The sequence below is a fragment of the Hippocampus bargibanti genome, linkage group LG18 (assembly GCF_051943395.1).
Source record: "Hippocampus bargibanti isolate YZ-2025 linkage group LG18, ASM5194339v1, whole genome shotgun sequence".
Taxonomy (NCBI): domain Eukaryota; kingdom Metazoa; phylum Chordata; class Actinopteri; order Syngnathiformes; family Syngnathidae; genus Hippocampus; species Hippocampus bargibanti.
Window position 1 is genome coordinate 2,579,256 of NC_142751.1, and position 21,228 is coordinate 2,600,483.

Here is a 21,228-nt window from a genome sequence, read left to right on the forward strand (position 1 = left end):
ACCCGCGTGGGTTTTCTCCGGGTCCACCGGTTTCCTCCCACACTCCAAAAACATGCATGGCAGGCAGATTGACCACTCCAAATTGTCCCTAGGTGTGAGTGTGAGAGTGACTGTTGTACGTCTTTGTGTGCCCTGCGATTGGCTGGCAACCAATTCAGGGTGTCCCCCGCCTCGTGCCCGAAGACAGCTGAGATAGGCTCCAGCAACCCCCGCGACCCTAATGAGGAATAAGCTGTACGGAAAATGAGATGAGATGAGAGATTTTCTGCAAAAGCATTTTTAGTCTCGAAATATCTTTAATTTCAAAAGTTTTGCTGCCAAGTGGACAATGCAGGTCTTTATGAGGGGCATTAAATAAGACTGTCAATTCATTGACACATTATTGGACGCTTTTGTGCACGGAAAAAAATGTTTGTGCCCGTCCCTTAGAATTATGGGGAAAATGTGTTTTGATGAAGCAACAGGGACACAATGCGGATTGTCAGACTTGTCTGTTTCCATCATAGTCTCTGATGATGACTTTGAGATATTACATGAAACTGTCACGTTTAGAAAGGTGGTGATGGCAGATGTGGATCCCAAAAAGCAGGCAGGAAAATACAAAATACAGCACGTTGTATTTGAGAAATTGTATTGAAATTGTATTAAAATAACGTCAACAGGAACAAAATCTAAAACATCAAAGTCCAAGGACCAAGAGTAAAAGTCTGCCAAGATGAAACAAACGCATACACAGCATACAATGCACAATACATCCAACAATGACCCGACACCGGATGATCGTGCCGGGAGTCCTTTTAAGTGTCACTGATTGTAACGACCAGCACCTGCGAGGCAGCAGGCAGGCTGACAGCGCTATCCGGTGGTCGCCAATCCGAACGTGGCAGTCCGCCAAGGCTCGGAATGACCAGCACCTGTGAAGGTGCAGGCGGGGCCAACAACGCCACCCTTTGGTCGCCAACCAGATCTTGACAGAAACAGAAAACATGAAAAACAAAAATAATGATTGTAATAATAATAATACATTTCATTTATAAGAGCTGTAGCCACAAAGAAGCCCGGATAAATACAGAGGGTTGTGTCAGGAAGGGCATCAGACGTAAAAGCTTGGCCAAAACAAACATGCGTATCATACCTCTGAAGATGGAGGTTACTGATTCGCTGTGGCGAACCCTTGAATAGAAAAGCCGAAAGGAAAAGAAGTAGATTTATAAGAGCCTTTCAAAAAAGTTTTACTGTGGTGAGCAGCGGCTGCCACACGCGCCAGCGTTAACTCAACCTGGAAGTAACTTAAATGGATGGAAAGTTAGCTAGATAATAGATAGCTAATAGATAGCAAGGATAGCTAGATAGATACCTAGATAGCTATGCAGCTATATAACTAACAGGAAGTAGCTCAAATTGATAGAAAGCTACCTAGCTAAAAGATAGCTAAGAGATAGCTAGGTATCTAGATAGCTTCTGTTCCTTAAATATACATTTGGGAGTAAAATTAATAAAGAATAAAATGTGCCCGAGAGTTCAGAAACACCAACACACAGATGCAATCCACCAGCAATACGGGTGTTACCGTGTATATTGTAAATGTGCGTTTGAGTTATTCGGTGGTCAAGTCAAGGGGGATAAAAGAGTATGTGCTCATTTTGGATGAGACTCATTTACGGTCTTTATGATCAGATCCCAAATGTCACATTGTTACACTTTCAATTCGCCTATCCAATATCATGTGTTTTATGATGAAAATAAAAAAAATAAAAGGCCAAGTGAGAAAATGCCAGTCAGTGACAAAGACAAATGGTATAAACTTTAATGCGACAAATGGAGCTGAGATACATATATCCAGTGTTACTTTTTACTCACTTACCAGGGTTTAAGGACAGTCTGTCCGCGTTGTAATATTTTGTCGTTACGACATGGAAAAGTGGGGCTGCGTACAATGACGATATATTTGGCCCACATCACGTTTCACCTATCCTATATAACTGCTTTGTGTGTCACATTTCCCCTTTCGGTTTTAATTTTTATCGGATGTACCTCCTCGACATTATAGCCTCAAACCAATATAATTTAGACCATTAGAGAGATGTATAGCTATGTAGATAGCTAAAAAGATATATGGGTGTCTAGCTAGCTCTAAACATAAATGGGTATCTAGCTAGCTAGCTAGAAAGATAGATAGGTAGCTAGCTTGAAGGATAGATGGGTAGCTAGCTAGAAAGATAAATGGGTATATAGCTAGCTAGAAAGATAGATGGGTAGCTAGCTAGAAAGATCGATGGGTAGCTCGCTAGAAAAATAGATGGTTATCTAGCTCGCTAGCTAGCTCGCTAGAAAGGTAGATGTTATCTGTCTACCTAGCTAGAAAGATGTAGCTTAAAGGATATGTGGTTATCTAGCTAGCTGGCTAGGTAGAAGGATAGATAGCGAGAACGATAGATGTTATCTAGCTAGCTAGCTAGAAAAATAGATGTTATCCAGCTACCTAGCTAGAAAGATAGATGTTATCTATCTAGCTAGCTAGCTGTCTAAAAAGATAGATGTTATCTACCTAGTTAGCTAATGGGGATCTAGCTGGCTAGCTAGCTAGCTAGAAAGCCAGCTAGCTAGAAAGCCAGCTAGCTAGATTGATGTGACAATATGTGTATTCAACATTGTGAAGTTGCAAGAGGTCAAAAGGTTATAAATTGGCAACTCATGTTTTTTTTGCATCCCACCGATGATCCCCTTTTACTCTGTTGAATCCAGTACCTATGATGTGTCTTTACCTTGAAGAAGTTTGTTGGCATTAAATGTACCCAATAGATCAGGGACATTTTGTAAATAGTAAACTGGTAAAGCTCAACTGACATTACTTTTTTCCCCACCTGAGTATCACTTTGCTTTGGCGAAGGTATCACAAATGTATCATAAATATGTACAAAATATGTACAAAAAAAGATGCATTCAAAGCGACGAGCATGCATTGTACGGTTTCTATGGAGACAATTCACCCGCAGATTTTGCTGCCTATCATCTTGCACATTTACCCCAGTTCCAGCAAACAAGGGTAAATGTAAGTCAATGATACAAAAGCTGTAATTAAGTCGAAATCAAGTACTCTGGAACTCACTTCCACCCAACATCCGCAACATTGACTCCCTTCCTACTTTCAAATCTCACCTGAAAACCCACCTGTTTAAACTTGCTTTCATGGTCTAATTTATTCTGCTGTTTTATTATTTATTGTTTTATGCATGATTTTACTGTTTTGTGTGTTGTCTTTGTTGTAAAGTGTCCTTGAGTGTTCAGAAAGGCGCTTGTAAATTAAATGTATTATTATTATTATTATTACTTAAAGGACAACCGACATCACTTTTTTGTTTCCTAACTGACATCAGAAAAACGTTTTATAGCATCTAAAATACCAAAAACACGCAGTATGATATTTTTAGTCAAATGCAAAACACCAATAAAAATGACTTAAAATGTCCAAAAACTACTTCAAATTGGAAGTGGCCAGTTTCAGAAGTTCCCGCCCCCTTGTTCGTGGTGGGGGGACACCACGAACAAGCCTTGCTGGAGAATCAAAACAATTGCTTCAGATTCGGAAAATATGCTTTCTTGTTACTCATCCAGTTATAAATATGATTCAAATAGTTCTGAAGAGGAAAGCATACATTGGATTGGATTGGATTTGCCTTTATTCGTCTCGCAGTGGAGAAATTTACATTTCACAGCAGCAAAGTGATGAAAGGAACGAAAGTAGAAAAACAAAATACAGGAGCTGCAGGAAAGGCAGCCACTCTCGCGGCGCCGTCTTGAAGTCAAAAGAACAAAAAAACACAAAATAACAAATAACATGACATGCATGTTGAAAGCAACACGCAGCTGTAGCATCCATTGATGAAAAGATTGTCTCACATCTCCTGTCCCACGTGAATCCGCTTCAATTCCAAGCCGCGATAGTTCTATATACGGCTCGGCGCTCTGCGCTAATGCTCCTTCTTATGGCGGGCTCCTCAAGACATGCATCCATCCAGCCGCAGACTGTCCAACAGCACCGACCTTTCTGATGAACAAAGCGAGGCTGTGAAGATGCTGCCAATTACAGGCAAAAAAGCACAATGGCCCCAGAGATGTCCAGCAAATGGCACCGTCCAGTCAAATGGCACCGACATTCCTCCCATTCAAAAACAGTACTGCCGAAAAGGCGCAACCTTTCAGCACAGTCTCTTCCTTAAAGAATGTTGTGGCCAAAAATGCAGAAAAAAATCCATATCCGTTCCATACGACGCACAACAACACAAAGTGACAAAACAAAACACAAAAACAAGACAGAAACAAAAGAAGCAAGTCTCACGAGAGCACTTGCTGACGGCTGCCTGCTCGGGCGCCATCTTGGACTTATGTTTGCAATCGATTAAAGAATTTATTCCGGTCATTTTGATTCTGTGGCGACCCTGTCAAGGGAAAAGCCGAAAGGAAAAGAAGATTTTGATGCATCTGTAGTGACAAACTCTTTATTACTCACGGTACCCACGGCAGAAGAGTGCGACAAAGCTCTGTGTAAATTGTCTCCTGGGACGTTTTGTAAGCGAACATCAAATACACTGTAGAATCTTGACGCAACACACAACGATCCACCATCGCGTTATTTATGTGTTTTCCACGGATCAACACGAAGTTTTCAGACCAAACAAAGTACAGCAGAATGCAGTGAGGTGATGCAAGGTATGTCCTTTCTCGGTGAGGGGCGTTCCTTCAGTGACATAGGGTGAGGACTCGTCACTAACTCAAAAACAAGACTTCTGGAATATTCAGCGCGTGTCCTTAAACGTAAAATACAGCTATATGCGGTGGAATCTTTGTAAAATACGCTCAGTAGAAGTCATTTGAATCGATTTTACAAATTATGGACACAACTTGTCTGTCCCTAGTTTGAAGTACTTGAGAAGCATTTCATTCCATGCGAAATCCAAACAGGAAGAAATCCTAAAGAGCAGCTGTTTAGTTCAAATGAGTGGTGGAATATATTTTGGGGGTATTTTTCTTGTTTGCCCATTTTTTTACACAAAATTTGTGTGAAAATGGCCGAATAATTTGGAGACAGAGGGTAAAAAATGAGGGTACAATCTTAACTTAGTCAGTGTCAGATAATGTGCAAAAATGTGTCCACTATAGTGCCAGAGTTTTTGTCATTTTCAGTCAAATTGCAAGACGCACAGAATATTGAGTTTTAAGACTACATAAACATTCAATACAGCGTTAGAAACCTCAGACTCCCTTCTTTCATAAAGAAAGAGTTAATTCCTAAGTTACATGAGTCGGGAGTTATCTGAGCTTGAAATTGTGCCGGCTGTACAAAACACAATACATATTGGATTGGATGTAGTTTTAATTATCTCGCAGTGGAGAAATTTACATTTCACTGCAGCAAAGTTATGAAAGGAAGGGGAAAGGAAAGAAAGAAGTAGAAAACCAAATGCAGGGCCTGCTCGAAAGGCAGCCTCCCTCGCGGTGCCATCTTGAAGTTATAAAAACTCAATAACAAATAACATGACAGAACAAAGACACAGAGAGCCATTCATTTTTCAGCACTTGCTGTACCCGCTTTGTGACATGAAGCAGTTCTAGATGAAAGAGGAGAGGATCAAAGCTTCCTTTTCACCGGTGGAGCAGGGACCTCATAGTGGAATGTGCACATCTGCTACGAGCTAAATGTTGGAAGCAAACACGAAGCGGTTGCATCCATTGGATTGTATTGGATTTGATTGGATTGGATGTACCTTCATTCGTCTCGCAGTGGAAAAATGTACATTTCACAGCAGCAAAGAGATGAAAGGAAGAGGAAAGAAAGAAGAAGAAAAACAAAATACAGGAGCTGCTGGAAAGGCAGCCACTCTCGCGGCGCCATATTGGGGTAAAAAAACAAAAAACAAAAATAACTAAATAACAAATAACACGACCACACAAAGACACAGTCATTCATTCTTCAGCACTTGCTGTACCCTCGTGACATGAACCAGTTCTAGATGATTTATATAGCGCTCTAACACCATCTGAAGCTGGAACAAAGCGCTAACATGGAAAAAGGGAAATGCTGCCCCCTTGTGGAAGGTGAAAAAACATTTACATTTACATTTCACAAAAACATTAATATTCATATTCATATTCATATTAATATTAATATCAATATTCATATTCATATTCATATTCATATTCATATTCATATTCTTATTCATATTCATATTCATATTCATATTCATATTCATATTATTATTAATATTAATATTAATATTAATATTAAGATTTAGATTTATATTCATATTCATATTCATATTAATACAGCTTTTTATTATGAATACAGCTTTGAGCTGTATTCAATCACTCCTTGTGTACTTTTAATCAAAACATTAAAATGTTATTTAAAATGGTGGTGGTTTGCTCAAAAGGTAAACAACATATTCCGGGATGCTTATCTGTGGATGACGAAGTAGTATTGCCGATTCAAATATTACATTCTAAAATTGAAGTGCTGTTTTGCAGTTTTTTTAATGAAAATATCATTGTTAGTCAATAGTGGCAGAAAAGACAATAGACTAGCCTCGGCTAACATTTCAGACAAGAGCTGTATCAAAGCTTTTTTTTGCATTTACAAACACAATCACTCTCAAGCACAACGGAGTCCACCAGAAAGGAATTAATTAGCATGTCGCATTTGTTTGCTAGCATCATTTCTTAAATGAAGAATGTGTTGTGTGTCCGTGCATCAAATCCATTCATGAATTGCAGAGAACACCGCCGTCGCAAGCGTGTCGCTCAATGTAATGAGTTTGATAACGCTTCTCCAGCAAAAACAATAATTTAATTTGACCGGCGGACACACGTTATTTCTGTCACCAGTTTTTCCAACCTGAATGGAATACTGAAAATAAGCAATTGGATCTAACAGACGGGATGCACGCACATGTTACAAGGCCGCTGAAAAAATAATGTCCAACACGCCAATAATGACAACCTGTAATATGATATCATGATAAACTGGACACCCTAAGAACTGGTTACTATGGTGATATAATTGTATAATTTTTCACTCATTCACTTCTAGACAATGTGCAAAAATATGTCCACTCCAATGCCAGGGTTTTTATCATTGTCACTAGGTTCACTTTATTTATGTAGCTATCAAGCTATATATCAATCTGGCTACCAACCTAGCTACCTAGCTGGCTATCTATTTGGGCTCTATTAGCAGGCTAGCTCACTAGCTCTGTGCTATCTAGCTATCTAGCTATTGGTTATATCTTAGCTAGCTGGCTAGCTTTCCATCTTAATTAAATTACTTCCGGGTTGAGTGAACGCTGGCGCGTGTGTCTGCCGCTGCTCACCCACAGAACAACTTGTATTTGTAAATGTAAATGTCTCCACTGCGAGACTAATATAGGCAAATCCAATCCAATCCAATGTATGCTTTCCTCTTCAGAACTATTTGAATCATATTTATTGATAGAGTGTTTTATGCACATTAGTAAACATATTATGTTATTTCATGTTTAACTTAGTACACATTATGATTATTGCACGTTCAATTTAGTTACATAGCATTATCAAGCTTATTAGTTCAATAGTCGTTGCAAAGAGGCAACGGCTCCAACTTCAGTCTAAGACCCTCCCAACACTGAGTTGTCCGTAGCTGATTGGACAACAGATCGCTGCTGTGGACATTCAAAAACTTGTCAGAGCGGGAGCTCGCTCTCTTTGTTCCTATCTTTGTTCGTGTGCTCTGACTTCGCTCCTGCCTCGACGATAGAAGTGCTTTTTCTGTCTCACTAGAATAAAGTAGTTTTTTGTTCACCATCTATCATCATCACTGATATTTTTATCACTGAACTTCGTTGAACATGGAACCAGGAAAGAAACAAGAATTTAAACCGAACATTAATTGGTGCCGTGACCCATGCCAGTCAACCAGCCCGAGCATTTGAGGAGTGCCACCTGTGCGCCCCAGTCAACAGGAGACGGGAAAAAAGCTCAAGAAGTTCCCGGTGGTTCTGCCCGAGAAAGAAGAAGAAAAAGAGAAAAGAATTCTACGGGTGACGACGCGTGGCGACGCGCGGTGAACCTGCTTCTTGGCTGGCGTCAACCTACGGAGAAAAGCGAAGTTTGTTTTTTTTCCGCTCTTCGCTGAAGCCTGCTTGTGAGTCCTCACAAGAGACGGGAAGAATATCTGTTCTTTCTGGCGGCTGTGAATCTCCCATCGTTCTGACTGATTGACTACGCGGCTTGTGTTCGAGGTTCACTAGTTCACTAGGTGAGTGACGCGCTAGCTAGCAGCCATTATTTGAATGTATTGTGAGACTCCTTTCTGGCCAGAGGTGTCTCATTCATGTAGCCCATATACCTACCGGTGTAACGCGGTTTTCTTTGGACTGAGGTGGGCCCAATAAGAAGACGGGACCGGTGGTGCATGACGGAAGGGTGCACGCGACAGATACTGGTGCTTTTATGGGCCAGATTTGTCTGGTTTATCCACAAGTCTTCCAGCGGAAAAATTGTTATACCCTGGGATTCAGTTCTGTGTGAGGGCCGTTTTGGGATTGGGAAACCGAAAGGTTTTTTAATTCTGATGCGGACGTTATATGTTATTTTAAAGAGCAGCTGCTACGGTACTGGGTTATCTGAAATTTAATACATTTAAAATGGTTTGTTCTGTGCTTGAATAGTGATACAGAAAAGTTCCTTTGTCTCACAAAGAAAAAAAGGTGGGGGGCGAAGAAGTCATTTGAGCCGTTAGTGCGTGTGTGTGTGTGTGTGTGTGTGTGTGTGTGTGTGTGTGTGTGTGTGTGTGTGCGTGTGTGTGTGCGTGTGTCTGTGTATGCGCGTAAGTGCATTTCTTGTGTGTGCGTGAACGCGCATCGTGACTGAGGTTTGGCGCGGTTCGCGCCCTTTGTTCTTTGTGTTCGAATCAACATCTTTGTGTGCCTTTTTTCTGAGTGATAGTTACAGAAGGAATTCGTTTGTTGGAAAATTGAAAATGGGTGCTATTTTTTCTAAAAAGACTCCAATTCATCGGGATGTTGAATTTATGTCTAAAAAGTTCCCAGGAAGTGAACTTTATTGTAAGAAGTGGATGGAACATGGTGAATTTTCTGGTGCTTTGCAAGTTCAACCTTTGAGAGAGATCATGTTTCGATTAAAATTACAGGAGGCATCCGCGGTTAGCAAGTCTCTTAGGAAGATTCGGGCCGAGATCCTTGCTTGTGAGACCTGGATGGCACAAGCAAGAATCAGAGAACAGGAACTTGAGATGAAACGGATTAAGAAAGAGGTGAAAGCAATGGTCGCGATGTCTTCCAAAGTAAGCTCTGACGATGAAACTGTCGCTTCATCTATTGCACATATTGGCTAAAAATTGGGAAAAAGATGTCAAATTTCTTTGCGATAGTGGTGCATGCAGATCAGTGTTAAGAGACACCATTCCAGGTGTCACTCCGAGTCAACAACAAATTTCTGTGGTATCTGCAGATGGGAAAGTGACATTGTTACCTATTTCTAAACCAATAAAAATTTTAGATGAGGGACTAACTCAATACAAGGTCACTATGGTCTTGAGTGGAGAGTGTCCAATAAATTTGTTGGGGAGAGACTTGTTACAACAATTACAAATAGCTTTAATACCAACAGAAGAAGGGTACAAACCCAGAAAAGTGAACTTTCTGGAGTCATTCGTAGTTGACGCTATGGGAGACCCAGTTAAGGTTGATTCACTAGAATTATGACTAATGGCCACTCTAGGGGCGGAGGACTTTCCAGACGTCCCTGCCACCCTTTGGTCATCGAGAAAAACAGATGTGGGCTTACTTAAAACAGCAAAACCAGTTGAAGTATTGCCTAAAACGACTTATCGACCAAGACTTAAACAATATCCATTAAAACAGGATGCTATTATTGGCATCACTCCTGTAATACGAGATATGGTGAAGGCTGGTATTTTGATTGAAGACCCAACTTGTGAATGTAATACACCGATATTTCCTGTTAAAAAAGTGGAATCTGGAGTTTGGAGAATGGTGCATGATTTACGACAGATAAATAAATCCATACAATCACGTGCTCCGTGTGTGCCAGACCCACACACATTATTGAACAGTTTAAAACCTGACAAAAAATGGTTTACAGTAATTGATTTGAGCAATGCCTTTTTCTCCATTCCGTTACACAAAAATTCACGTCATTGGTTCGGATTTACATTTAATGGGAAAAAATATACATATACAAAATTGACACAAGTGTTTGCAGATAGCCCTACAATTTTTTTCACAGGAAATGTCTTCGTGTATTGCTGATTTTAAACATCCTGAGTCCTCTCAGATTCTTTTGTACGTTGACGACATCTTAATTGCTTCACCGACTGAAGATGAGAACAAGACTGTATCAATAGCTTTGTTCCAATATTTAGCGAATACAGGTAACAAAGCTTCTTTGGATAAGTTACAGTTTTGCCAAAAAGAAGTTGTTTTCCTAGGACATCTTTTGTCAAGAAAGGGAAGAGAGTTGACAACTAAAAGAAAACAGACAATTTTGCAGGTTCCTTGACCTAAGACGAAAAAACAGATGATGACGTTTTCGGGACTGTGCAATTATTGCAGAACTTGGATTCCGCATTATGCACAAGTTACTCAACCATTATTGACACTTATATAACAACACGAGATGGCACTGAAAGACTCTATTCAGTGGACTGAAGAGGGCAGTAAAGCATTTACAGAATTAAAAAATTTGATAGCAAACACTAGCGTCTTAGCTTTGCCTGACTATGACAAGCCTTTTGTTCAAACAGTTGACTGCAAAGACAAATACATGACTTCAGCCCTGTTACAAAAGCATGGACAAAAGCTGAGACCAGTTGCATTTTATTCTAAAAGACTGGATCCAGTGGCTGCAGTTCTTCCAGCATGCCTTAGCGTTGGCAGTTCAGTCGTCAGCTGAACTAGTACTTTTTCATCCCACAACGCTGATGGTACCACACTCGGTTGACTTATTGATTACAGGCACGAAAATGACCTTCTTGTCACCAGCACGACATTTGTCTATCATGACAACTTTGCTGGAACAACCACACATAACTGTTGAGAGGTGCAATAGCATTAACCCAGCGACACTTGTACCTCTACCTGTTGACGGAGAACCACATTCATGCGTTGACAGAATAAATGAGAACTGCAAACCACGACCAGACTTGAAAGACACACCTTTACCTGACAGCATCTACCTGTACGTTGACGGCTCTGCGTCTACGTCAGATGCAGGGGCTAACAGGGTAGGCTATGCTGTTGTGACCGATGTTGAAATTATTGCTGATGGCTCATTACCAAACACGTATTCAGCACAAGCAGCAGAAATTGTTGCATTGACTGAAGCGTGTAAATGGGCGGAAGGGAAAACAGTGACCATTTTTACAGACAGTCAATACGCGTTTTCCACACTTCACTGCTTTGCAACTCAGCGGAACCGCAGAGGAATGACTACATCGAACGGAAAATCTGTTGAACATGCAGATTTATTGAGAGGCTTATTGAAAGCTATCCTCCTTCCAAAAAGTGTAGCTGTATGCAAATATGCAGCACACACGAGGGCTAAAGACCGAAGTTTGCACAGGTAACGCTGTATGCAAATATGCAGCACACACGAGGGCTAAAGACCGAAGTTTGCACAGGTAATGCAAGATCACATGCAGCCGCCAAGAAGGCTGCTCAGACTACTTTCAATTTGGTAAATCAAGAAATGCGTGAATTAGTGCCTACACAAGTTTTGAAGGACATGCAAGCGTTCGCTACAAAATCCGAAAAAGATTTGTGGCTTGCCGATGGTGCTAAGCTCGTTGATGATCTGTATAAAATAGACAACAAACCATGTTTACCGAGAAACATGTTCCCTATGGTGGCTCGATTGAGCCATGGTAGTTCACATGTATCAACAGCGGGCATGGTGTTTATAGCAGGGAAAGTATTCCATTTAAGCAGAGGTTTCAACTCGTATGCAAAAATTTTTTGTCGGAGTTGTTTGATTTGCTGTAAACACAATCCACAGTAACATGCGACCAAAAAGAGGAACATTTCCACAGGGGTCACACCCCTTTGAAGTGGTCCACATGGATTTCATTGAACTAAGCACAAGTAATTCTTATAAATACTGTTTGGTGTTAATCGATTCATTCACCAAATGGGTGGAAATTGTGCCTTCAAAGAAATCCGATGCATTATGCATTGCAAAAGCATTATGCAAACATATTATTCCAGAACATGGCATACCAAGAATAATTTGGAGTGATAATGGGCCACATTTTGTTAATGACGTAATAACTAAAATTTCTGAACATTTAGGTATTAAAGAACCACTGTGCATATCATCCACAGAGTGCAGGATTAGTTGAAAGAATGAATGGTACGATAAAAAATCGACTTAGAAAAACTATGGAGGCAACAGACAAACCATGGCCTGAATGTCTGTTTTTGGTTAAACTAAATATGAGAATAACACCCACTAATAACGGCTTAACGCCTTTTGAGATCTTGCATGGCAGACCTTTCATCCTGCCATTATGGGAAGGTGTGCCCTGGCAAGAAAATGAATCAGATCCAGGCGCTTTGTTGGCAAAATGGATGTGCGAAATGTTTACAACAAAAGAGGTCCAGTCAGCATGTGTACTGCCGCAGTCCGTTCTGTTCCCTCCACAGGAACAGAAACTGCTGCGCCCCGGAGACGAGGTGCTGATCAAGGCGTTCAAGAGGAAGTCCTGGTCTGCACCAAACTGGGAGGGGCCATTTACCGTGCTGATAACAACTCCAACTGCCATCAAGATCGCCGAGAGATCTACCTGGGTGCATCAAAGCCATTGCAAAATCGTTCACCAACCAGATCCGGAGCAGGTGGAAGAGAGACGGAGCCAAACTACTCAATAGCCATGGGTTTGGTCCACATCATCTTGATGTATGAATTAGTGGAGGCAATCCAGATGACGCACGTAAAGCCTCCCATTCCATCAGCCTGCCAAACTCCACCCTTACAACCAACGACGGCAGAAAAGTGTCCAAGCATGGCACATCCTGTAGCCTGCTTTCCACTAGAAGCTGCAGGAATTGTGTCATTTCCCCTTAGCGTCCTCGTGAGCGAAGCACGACAAGATGGAAGCAATTATCCTCAAGAGTTTTGCTACGCTCGTATCAAGTCCGGGAAGGCTTGGACCACTGGTTGGGATTCCGTTGTGGTCCATTCTAAGCCTAACACAGAATGGGTTCGAAATAGCTGTGCCCAAGAAGCAAAACGAATCGTCGTCAAGATAGCTCGAGGGAACTGGTTAGGAACAGGAACTGGAACTGGTACAATGACTGATATCCAACTCGCTATCATAACTCATGATGTTGCAGGATGCATGGATTTGAGACTCTGTCCTGATTCTCGTGAACATCACACTGGTTTTCCCGTAACTATATGCATCATGTCATCTTTGACATCACCAGTCGTGACATCGCCGTTCCAAAATAAACCGCACATCAGACTGACAGCCTATGTTGAAATACCTGCCAAAAAAGCCAAAAATTCAGGTGTCATGGACGCATTATATCAACCGTTTGCAGGAGAAAAACATGACTGGAATCCGTTGTTATCAATCACGTGGTATCGTTATGCTACACTAATTGCTAAACAAAATAGGAAAAGTAATTGCTTTGTTTGTTCCTATATGCCACATTCAGTGACGCAACAACGAGTGCATTCAAAGGTATTTGGAGATAAAATGGCTCAAGCTGCTTATATGTTAATATCTTCGCATAAACCTGATCAACATTTTCCAGTTCTTCGCAATGCTTCGAGAGGAGAGATTGTTCCAAGTTTAGATACCATTTTGGAAACTGAAAATCAGGTTATGACCGAGAGCGGATTGCGATTACCAGTATGCGTTGCAATATACGGTACAGGTCAAAACTTAGGTTTTATAGTTGAGGATAGATGTTTATATGTGCTACCGTTAAACACCAATGTCACCATATTATCCGTATCTTCACATCTTTGGTGGTTATGTGGTTGGAAAGTATATTCTTTTATTCCTCCGAGAGCCTACGGTATGTGCGCACCTGTTACTGTAACTGACAATACTTTCATCGTTACCAGTCGTCCAGCGCACCATCATGTGAAAAGAAGAGTGTCGTTTAAGCCCCATGATTCGATCTGGGGAACTGATGTTCCAGAACAATTCAAACACCATAGCACGGGAAGTAAGGTAATGTTAGCTCTTTTTCCACAAATTGGAGTGGCTAAAAACATGCTACGAATTGAAACAATTGACTACAGGTTTCAAGTGTTTGTAAATGCCAGTTTGGAAGTCGATGAAATGCAAAACACTGAAATTGCAGCAATTAGACAAATGGTGCTGCAAAATAGAATGGTTTTGGACCTTTTGACGGCCCCACAAGGGGGCGTCTGTGCTATGGTGGGTGACACTTGTTGTACGTACATACCCGAAGAAGCGAATTCCATAAACATGACTGATGCTTTGTCTGTTGTCAGGGATCTCAGAGATTCCATGGCCAAAGATCACCGGCCTGATCAACCGTGGATCTTTGACGGGCTCTTTGGGGGCCCTTGGTATCGGACTTTGCTCAGAGTGTTTATCCCTTTCGCAATTGTGATTGTACTTATTTTCTTAGTCATTGGTTGTATTATTCCATGCTTAAGAGCAACACTAATGAATATGATAACTAATTCTCAGGTGAATTACGCAAAGGTTTTGTATCAACAAATGCGTGAAGGCGACCCTGTGTTGTAGCTAGGAATAGTACACCATGGCCAGAGTGTGGTTGCTCCAACAAACAAAAGCAAAAAAAAGAAACGGAGAGCCGAGAAGGAGTTTTCCTCATTAAAATTTAAAAACCCTCACAAATGGAGAGGTTACATATCACAGCAGCAAAGTTGTGATAGAGGTTTTTCGCCTTCTCCATGGTGTTAGTTAGATTAGGTTAGATAATATTAGATATTGTTAGATAGATTAGATTAGATTAGATTAGATTAGATTAGATTAGATTAGATTAGATTAGATTAGATTAGATTAGATTAGTAAAGCAAGAATAAAGAATGGTTCCCTGTGCAGTTAGTATGACATGCATGCATGAAAACTTTTGGAAATCTATGAACTGATGTTTAAATGTACAACAGGAGGGAATGATAGAGTCTTTTATGCACATTAGTAAACATATTATGTTATTTCATGTTTAGTTTAGTACACATTATGATTATTGCACGTTTAATTTAGTTACATAGCATTACCAAGCTTATTAGTTCAATAGTCGTTGCAAAGAGGCAACGGCTCCAACTTCAGTCTAAGACCCTCCCAACACTGAGTTGTCCGTAGCTGATTGGACAACAGATCGCTGCTGTGGACATTCAAAAACTTGTCAGAGCGGGAGCTCGCTCTCTTTGTTCCTATCTTTGTTCGTGTGCTCTGACTTCGCTCCTGCCTCGACGATAGAAGTGCTTTTTCTGTCTCACTAGAATAAAGTAGTTTTTTGTTCACCATCTATCATCGTCACTGATATTTTTATCACTGAACTTCGTTGAACACTGAACCAGGAAAGAAACAAGAATTTAAACCGAACATTTATAACTGGATGAGTAACAAGAAAGCATATTTTCCGAATCTGAAGCAATTGTTTTGCTTCTCCAGCAAGGCTTGTTCGAGGTGGGGGGACACAGCGAACAAGGGGGCGGGAACTTCTGAAACTGGCCACTTCCGGGTTCAATTTGAAGTAGTTTTTGGACACTTTAAGTCATTTTTATTGGTGTTTTGCATTTGACTAAAAATATCATACTTCGTTTCGTTCGTGTTCGTTTTTGGTATTTTAGATGCTATAAAACGTTTTTCTGATGTCAGTTAGGAAACAAAAAAGTGATGTCGGTTGTCCTTTAAGTATTTGATTTTGACTTAATTACAGCTTTTGTATCATTGACTTACATTTACCCAAATCCAAACTTATCATGTGACCGTAAAGTGACCTTGAGAGTTTTGAAAGGTGTTTAAAAATGAAATGTATTATTATTATTATTATTATTATTATTATTATTATTATTATTATTATTATTATTATTATTATTATTATTGAATTCCAGGACCCACACAGTTTTGAGTTTTAGGACTGCATAAAAATTCAATACAGCGTTAGAAACTTTATTTGCTCTTCTTTGATCAGAATAGAGTTAATTCCTCAATTGTATAGGTCTGGAGTTAAATGAGCTTGAAATGAGGAAGACTGTCCACAATACAAGGCAATACAGAAATATTGGTTTATATAATGCTTTAACAACAACTGAAGCTGGAACAAAGCGCTAACATGGAAAAAAAGGAAATGCTGCCCCCTTGTGGAAAAGTAAGAACATTGCCAGGGGCAATGACTAGCGCTTTATCGGCACCCAAGCATGAAAAAACAGCACATTCGTGAATGGTGCTTAACGTCGTATTTTTATTTCCCGAATAAATTTGTGAATGGCAGTGAATGAGTTAAACTACGATGTACTTTTTTACCCTTGCTGTCTTTATTTTTTTTCCGCCCTATATATTTTGTCTTGAAAGTTCTATCTCCCCTCCTCCGCTTGAACCCAGTGAGTCCTTGTTGTCGTTGAGTGACAGGAAGCTATCTTAACGTGACACATCGCCAAAGCCGTGCCAGGGTACGGCTTTTTATATATATATATATACAGTGGGACCTTGGCTTGCAAACTTAATTGGTTCCCAGACAGAGTGTGTAAGGCGAAAAGTGTTTATCCCAAAAATTAATTTCCCATGGGAAACCATTAAAATGAGAATAATCCAGGTCCCCATACAATGTAATTTTCTTCTTTCTAATTTTCTAAGCCTTAAAACTACACAAAATATACCTTCTTTTATGTATAATAAATGTTCTATATTATTACGATTAAAGAAATAAACTGTACAGTCCAATAAAGTCATTTTATTTACCTTTGTGATTGTCGTTAATGGCTTGATGGAATGGAGTGTCCGGTTCCCTCAGCATTAAGCACTTGATGAGGAACATAGGCTTGTTTCACCATTTTGAGGAATGATCCCTTGGAGGTGCTTTCTCTGTGAAAATTGTATCTAGTTCTTCATCAATTGTGATCTATTTAGCGGGTTGACAGCTTTTTGCATGAAGTGTAAAGATGACTTGTGCGGGTTATTTGTGGAGCCTGATTGATGGGATATTTTAACCTTCCAGTCTACACTCTGCTTTTGAATTATCAACGGACAGTTAGGACGGCGGAAAAAATCATTGGCACCGCCCTACCCACTCTCGAGGACTTGCACATTGCAAGAATCCAAACTAGGGCGCGGAAAATCCTACTGGACCCTCCGCACCCTGCCCACCACCTTTTCCAGCTACTCCCCTCAGGCAGGCGCTACCGGTCCATGCGCACCAAATCCAGCAGACATTTAAACAGCTTCTTCCCCCAAGCCATTAACTCTTTGAACTCTTTCAACAGTAGCCAAAATGGAACTGTATAGTGCCACTTAGCAGTTTTTTTGACGACGATACTCGTGCAGCGTGTTCTACCGGAAACAAATTCCTTGTGTGTTCTACATACTTGGCAATAAAGATGATTCTGATTCTGATCAACGTTCAAACGAGTCTAAATTACACTGTTTTTGATCGATTTTCTAACATTTTTTTATGTTTTTTATTTTTTTATTTTTCACTTTTGTTTTTTGGTTTAAAATTCTGTCATCTCCCTTTCATGTGTGTGTGTGTTTTCTCTTACTCTCTGTCTGTCTGCCTGTCTCTTTAATGTTTAACCCCCCCCCCCGTCACACACACACACTGCTGGGTTCTTGACCAATCACGTGGCTTTAACCGAAGACGTCATTTTGTTTTTTTGGAGAATGGCCTCACTCTCTCTGTCTGTAACACCATCCCCCACTGCTGCGTTTTTGACCAAACACGTGGCTTTAACCGAAGACTGGGGGCGGGGAATAGAGGACAAAAACATTGGCCACCATTTTATTATTAGGAGAACGGGCTCGTTCACTCATTGTGGCAGCTCTGTGTGTATCCCGAAAAATAGTTTGTATGCCAAGGTAAAATTTTCATAAATGTAATGTTCGTAAACCGAAAAGTTCATACGCCAAGGGGTTCGTAAGCCAAGGTCCCACTGTATATAATTTTGAGATCTGCATTCATCTCTGCCGCTTTCTGTATTTTTTGCCCTTCGTCACTCGCATGCTTCGTACAAATGGATTGCACTTGTCGTCAATTACAAATGAATTGATGTCATAGCGTTTCCTCAAAGTGGCTTGTTAAACCGTAGCTTGTAGAAAGAAAAGCAGGGGGAAAAAGTGATGTTTTTTAATGACTTACAGAGCGTTCTTAAGAAGAAACTTTACAAGGCAATCCCCCCCCCCCCTGTCCCCCTTGGCACACTAAATCAAACTGTTTCCATCCCCCAACCTGAGAGCAGGTACCTATCATAGCAAAGTCTAGCACCGCCACGTCTGGACAGTAGGGATATATATAGGGTGAAAACTACCAGTAAGACTTTAGTTTGCTGAAGAAGCATCTTGGATAAAAAGCGAAACGTCCGACACATTCAAAGAAGTACAGATGACGGCTGAAGAAACCTTTTCATCAATGATCCTGTGACTGTAAAATCACCTTGAGAGTTTTGGAAGGAGCTTAGAAATGAAATGTATTATTATTATCATTATCTGTTGTACTCAACTTCCTTTGCCCCAATTGACACTTTTTCTCCAATGCCGTTTCGGTCTTACCTGCTTCTTTAGCCAGCTGAGCATTTAATTGGACGGCATTAAACGCCCTGGTGTAATGCCGCCATCACATCTCTTCTCAGGCTTCCGTGAAAGAATCAAAAGAACTGAAGGGAATTAAGACAAATAAAGTGGCAGGTCATGATGGAATAAGTCAGCTTTGTAAGGCCCTTCTGCGCATTTGCAACCTTGGCTGAATTCTGGAGAGTTTCAACGCAGCATACAGACGAGATCTGTAGCAAAACTTTGACGGTTTGAATATAAAGACTCTGGAGAGGACACTGAGTGCAGGGGGAACCGTGAGCTAAACCCCCCTGCAGTTTGCGTATCAAGCGGGTAGAGGTGTAAAACGGTCACATCTGGAACATCAATGGCCGCATTGGGAACATTATGTTTCTCTGCTACGGTTTTGTCCATTATTACGACTCCAAAAGAGAGCTAGAAAGAAGGCATATGAGGGGTTGGTTGTCTCGTCATCTGGGACTCTTTTTTTACCAAAAAAATCCACAGGGAAATTTTATGCTAGCCCGAATGATCCAATTGGCAACAGGTGGGTGACAACCTGATCAGTATCATGAGTGGGGTGCAGAGCCAACTGGCTGACGAGGCGACCTGACTGGCCCTTCCCTTACAAAGTGCCTCCTGAACTGATTTTTCAATCTAGTTGTATGAATGAAGTTCATCCTGTCTACTTGATATCTAATTTGAAACAGATTATTTTCTTACAGACAGTGTTTTTTTCAATCTGTTTGCCATGCTTTGCTTATCCCACAGCTCAAGCTGGTATTTTTATGTAGACACATACACAAGTCCGCATGTTTTTTTTTTAAATTTGCATCAATAAAGAAAAAAAATATCCTCTGCCGGCTTTTTGATGTACAACCAGGTCAGAAAAGGACAGGATGTGCGTTGACTTCATGGGCTTTTAAGAAGAATCTGTCGCGGAGATGCAACCGCTCTTCATAGCGAACAACAACAACAACAACAACAACAACAACAACATATTTTGGGAGAATGAGTGCATTCATTGGGCAATAAAGACTCGATTTGGGCAAGAAATTGAAACACAGAGACGCATTAGTGGGTTCATAAAATGAAACAGATGGGTAAGCCCGGCTGGTAAGACCATTTTACATGTTGCAAGAGCAGAATTGAGACATGGCATGGTTAATTTTTTCAATAGCATGGCAGGAGGAGACTGTGCTGAGCTGTTGCGCCTTTTCGGCAGCATGAATATGCCAGTACTGTTTTTGAATGGGAGGAATGTCTGTGCCATTCGACTGACATCGCTGGACCGCTCTGGGGCCATTGTGCTTTTTTGCGCCTGTAATGGGAAGCATCTTCACAGCCCCGCTTTGTTCAGCGGAAAGGTCGGTGCTGTTGGACAGTCTGCGGCTGGATATATGCATGGCTTGAGGAGCCCGCGCTAAGAAGAAAAGGAGTGTCAGCGCAGAGCGCCAATGCGTATGTGGAACTGTTGCGGCTTGGAATTGAAGCGGATTTATTTAGGACAGGAGATGTAAGACAATCTCTTTTTGTCAATGGATGCTACAGCTGTGTGTTTGCTTTCAACATTTAGCTTGTAGTCGACGTGCACATTCCACCATGATATCCCTGATCCACTGGTGGAAAGACACTTCCTCTCCTCTTTCATCTAGAACTGCTTCATGTAACAAAGAGGGTAGAGAAAGTGCTTAAGAATGAATGACTCTCTGTGTCCTTGTGTTGTCATATTATTATTTAGTTTTTTTTATTCTTTTGACTTCAAGACGGCACCGCGCAAGTGGCTGGCTTTCCAACAGCTCATGTATTTTGTTTTTCTACTTTCATTCCTTTCATCACTTTGCTGCTGTGAAATGTAAATGTATCCACTGCGAGACTAATAAAGGCAAATCCATCCATCCAATTTGTAAATCAGGGGTGTCAAACACTTTTTTTTTTTGCCGCGGGCCATTTTGTAGTTACTGTTTCCTCGAAGGCGGGAGTTATGAATTTGGGGAAGGCATTAGAACACACGTGTCAAAGTCAAGGCCCGCAAAAGCAAATCAAACTTGCGAAATCCCATGATGCTTGCTAAAATGCTAACCAAATTTTCATATTTTTGGATGTAAACTACAATAACAGTCATTATTCTTGACTTCAGATTTGAAAACTAAAAAAAGTCAAAGTCAGCTTTATTGTCAAATATGCTAATGTGCATGACATACACCACAGATGAAATTAATGTCATCTCGGACCCAGCGTGCAAGGCATGCAAGGCACTTATAATGTGGCTAAAAAGACATACAATTGACAACAGACAATACATGTTATTTCTGAATGTAAAGTGAGGTAGTGTCGTCTGGAAAGTGAGGTAGTGACGTATGTAAAGTGAGGTAGTGACATATGTAAAGTGAGGAAGTGACGTATATAAAGTGACGTAATGTAGTAATGCAAAAACA

The 21,228-nt window shown here is 40.7% G+C and overlaps 1 long non-coding RNA gene across 1 annotated transcript in view; it reads right to left on the bottom strand.

The window, feature by feature from the left end:
- Nucleotides 1–815: 815 nt before the first annotated feature.
- The window catches only part of LOC148884211 (uncharacterized), a 67,875-nt gene continuing 47,462 nt past the window's right edge, over nucleotides 816–21,228 (bottom strand). Inside the window, exon 3 of the long non-coding RNA XR_016118269.1 lies at nucleotides 816–967. This is a non-coding gene — a long non-coding RNA (uncharacterized LOC148884211). The remainder of the gene's footprint in view (nucleotides 968–21,228) is intronic.